This window comes from Sturnira hondurensis, unplaced genomic scaffold, assembly GCF_014824575.4.
Source record: "Sturnira hondurensis isolate 20B ecotype Veracruz unplaced genomic scaffold, ASM1482457v3 Scaffold0006413, whole genome shotgun sequence".
In the NCBI taxonomy this organism is placed as follows: domain Eukaryota; kingdom Metazoa; phylum Chordata; class Mammalia; order Chiroptera; family Phyllostomidae; genus Sturnira; species Sturnira hondurensis.
In genome coordinates this window covers 8,874,388-8,878,484 of record NW_028079044.1, presented here as the reverse complement: position 1 = coordinate 8,878,484, position 4,097 = coordinate 8,874,388, and the positions used below count along the sequence as shown (strand labels likewise).

The following is a 4,097-nucleotide window of genomic DNA, read 5'->3' as shown; positions in this document are numbered from 1 at the left end:
AGAAAAGAAAGCAGGAGGTCTTCTGAGCACACCTAGCTAGCACTCCACAGGTTTGTAATTCATGTACAAGATAATTAATCAATTAGCAAATGATCCCTTTCCCCTTTGCTATTTCCGCTGTATAAGAATTGCATCTCCAAATGAAATGGCAGGCCACTTGTATTGAAAGTTTGCCCTTCAAACACATTGGTCTTATTTATCTGAATTGAACAGATGCTTTGCAATGCCAGCCCATTGTAACTGGACTGTTTGCTATTAGAACCTGAGTAAGATTTAAGCTAAACAGAAGAGCATAAATATGACATCCTATAGACATTCATGATGATCAACTGTGCTGTATCATCACCAGCCATTGCTACTTATTCATATAGGAAAAGAGAGAGAAAATACACTTGACATTGCTAAAAGGGGAACTATAGTCACGGGAAGGAAAGGTGAAGATGGAACTTACACAGTTATTGGCTCTAGAATACAACTCTGGGGTCTTAAAATACAATTAAATTGTTACAATGCATGTGTTATGTTTACAGGCTCGATAATTCCCCATTTCATGCAGAGCTCCATATTATAGCTGGCACGTCTTTAGAAAGCAAAGATATCAGGCAGCTTTTGCTTAGGGACCAGGGTGCTTATCTGGTGTCCCAGATAACCATCTCTAGGGAGAAGGTCTAAGCAACAATGAAAATCCCATCAGGCCCCACTCCAATCTGATACTGGTCCAGAGAAGTTATGGCTGTGAAATCCCTTTACCTTTCAAAGCCTTGGATGCCTCCACTGTAAAATACAGACGTTGAACTCTATGATTTATTTTTGGTTCCTTGCACAGCTATTGTATTATGAATCTCTGCATCCTTCTACACTAACACTGCTGCCAGGTGGGATAATAGAAAACATCTTCCCCTCAAGCCAGGGCATGGGTCTAAAAATATTTTTAAAGCAAAGAGGAAGGTCCCCAGATTCATTACAAACATCTCAGTAGCCAGATGAGTAGAAAGTCTGTTTCTGTCACGGTGTTTTTAAGTCAACAATTATGTATTAAGTTACTCCCGTGTACATGAAAAACGAGGGCATTTTGGGTCTATTTGTACAGGTGAGAAAATGGGTCAGCTCTGTAACACTGAACCCCAGGTGTGTGTGCGGCAGGAAAATCCTGTCATCTATTGCTTCCCTGGAGGACTTCTGGGACAGGCACAGAACCCCACATAGTCACTTGCCAAGGCTTTCATAATAAAACAGCTCCAAGGAAAACTTCCCTAACCCTAGCTCTGTTGAGAGAGAACTTAAAAATAAAAAGCATTTGAATGCTTTCAGAGGAACTGCGAAACTTAGTAAATGAGAAAATTAGAGAAAGGTCATTATAATATAAAGAACACCCTTAAAAACAAACAAATGTGGCCAAACGTTACTGTTCTTTTTATCTTAAAAAAAAAAAAAGAATGGTCAACTGTGTGCAGAAGCAAACTCTACTTAGGCCTGCTGAGCGAAGCTGGATCTGTTCACTCGCAGGAATAAAAAGCACATCAGTGAATCTTGGAGGCATTATTTCTTAGCAGAATTAGCATAACCTAGCACATCAGAGTATTAAAATTTAAAAAGGATTTCAAACTGTCCTCGTAGCATCAGCAGAGTCATGTCACAGACTTTTTTTATTGGTTCGGCAGGCTAGGTGTAATTGTATCAATATTTTAATGCTTGGTGCATATTGCCTGTGATGCATTGCTTGCATAAATAAAAAGCGCCAATATTCAATTGCCAATGAAATAATCACACACTCCAAATCTTTATTATATCATGCATTATTTAATTACAATAATCAGAGTCCTTCTGAAGGTAAAACAAGATTAAAAAGGTTTTGTTTTATTGGATCTATATATTTGATTTAAACTTTACATGTTAGCTTTACATTAAGAATTTATAAGGCATCAGTTCAAATGGTGCTACTATAAAGAGTTTATTTCTTTTATAATTAGTACAGTGCTCTTAAAGGACTCTGACTACGAGAGATAATATTTCAGTATTTTAATGAGCTTTTTTAAGTGTAATTGATGTAACAATCACTGAATTACACATTCCCACCTAAAGAATAATGAAGAAAACATTTTAACACGAAATTTAATCATTATTAGCAAATGATCTACTAAACTGCCATTTGCTGACATTTAAAAGCTTAATAGCAGAAAACTGTATTTTCCTCCATCGGCATCAACACCGACGACGGTGACTTTTCTGTTGCTCTGATTTCCCCAGTTAACTTTCTACCATCACTAATTTATTTATAAGTTTGAGAAAAGTTTCTTTAACCCACAGTTGTCAGACCCTTCCAGAAAGTGTGGGGCTTGACACTTAGAGGGATAATTTAAATAAATTAGCCCCTTTTCCAGCCTTCAGCAGTTTTCAGCATAAAAGGGCTCTTTCTTGTGAGTACTCATGCTTGCATCAGCTTGATTTTGATGAATGCCCTGCGAATTCCCTGATAGTACCTCAGACAGAGAGATCTTAGACTGATGTCAACGGGGTTTTTAAAGTTTCCTCATTTCAAGAACGCATCAGCATTCAGATGAAGATGGACATGAGTAGAGGAGCCTACTATGCAGCTGTGCTGACTTCTGGGGTTGGGTTACACCCCTGGGTTTAGAGGAATTTCCATGCCATAGGAGAGAGGTTAGAGTGGAGACATCTAGTGAAATCCATAACAATGTGTTAGGGGGTATATGAAAAGAATCACAAGGTTCGATACCAGGTAGGCAGGATCTATGTAACCCGTCCAAGGTCAGGGGTCAGGAGGAAAACTCAGCCCTCTAAATGAAGTATGGAGAGTGCTAAGTTAAAGTCAGTGTACCTGGTGGCGGCGGCATGGCCCCTGGACAGAGACTAACACTTGGGACTTGGACTGCACTTGCTAGGATCTGCAGGTTTTTACCAGGTATCTGTGTGCCTTGCTGGTGCCCTAAGGGGCAGTCATTTCCAGGGCTCCTTAACGGAGTGCTGCTTCTCTCCCTGTGTGATTTGTACAATGTGAAAAGTCAATCTAGAGGACAGAGCAGGGTTAGATAATAAAAACACTCTTATGTGTCCAACGCATGGTGAGATCTTTTATGTATTTATTTTTAAAGTTTGAGTTCTGACTTGGAGTCCTGGCAGTGAGTGGGCAGGGGGAGGAAAGAGAGAATGCTACCACTTGACTCCCACCAGATTCCTGGTGGTCACTAAGGTCCCCTTCACACCAGACAGCCTAGCGGACAGTGTTCTCTAGCTCAGAATTCTCACAGCCCTTTATTTCTCCTGTCTCTTAAGGAACTTGCCCTTTCTCACTTTGCATGCTGTTGTGAACTAAATATTGGTGCCCCCCCTCCTCAAATGCATGTGTTGAAATCCTAACCCCTAATGTAATGATAGTAGGAGGCGGAGCCCTCAGGGATGGGATTCAGTGCCCTAGGGGACTCTGGGAGCCTCTTCCTCTCAGCCACTCCCACCCGTCCACCAACCCCCAGGAGGACACAATAAAAAGACAGAAGTTGGCAACACTCAAGAGGATGCTCACCAGAACCCCATCATGCCGGCACCCTGATTGAGCATGTCAGCCTCCAGAACTGAGAGAAATAAGTTCAGTTGTTTATAAGTCATCCAATCTATGGTAACATGTTACAGCAACCCAAACCAAGATACACACTCTCAAAACAATCTTTAGAATTTACAAAAGTCATTTTTATTTCCCTCATCATTGAGGGAGATTCTATACCTGAGTCTTCACCGCATAGGCCAATAGCTTGGTGAAAGCTCCAGCCCTGACAGGTTGTGCTGGGCACCACCCCTGGGTGTCCAGCGTTGGGCCTCCTCCTGCTTGCGAACCAGCAGACAATGATAAGGTTAGTGAATGACTCACGAAGGGTTAAAGCACTCAAATGACTCTTGCTACAACATCTTTCAAGTAAAGAGAAGAGCTGAGAGGCAAGAGCCCGGCTTTTTTTCTGGTCTGGGGGGTCATGTCGCAGTAACTGATTGTTGCTATTGTTTGTGAAGGATGGTGTCATCGTCCAACTCCAAAAAAACAAGGCTGACATACTGTATCAGACTCTATTAAAGGGCATTTTCAAATC

At 41.2% G+C, this 4,097-nt stretch overlaps 1 long non-coding RNA gene across 1 annotated transcript; it reads right to left on the bottom strand.

The window, feature by feature from the left end:
- Window positions 1-2,364: 2,364 nt before the first annotated feature.
- On the bottom strand, window positions 2,365-3,829 carry LOC118988897 (uncharacterized). The gene is made up of 3 exons (XR_005066865.1): window positions 3,740-3,829; window positions 3,542-3,590; window positions 2,365-2,677 (listed from the first exon to the last, which is right to left on the bottom strand). It is a non-coding gene; the product is annotated as an uncharacterized LOC118988897 (long non-coding RNA).
- Window positions 3,830-4,097: the final 268 nt, after the last annotated feature.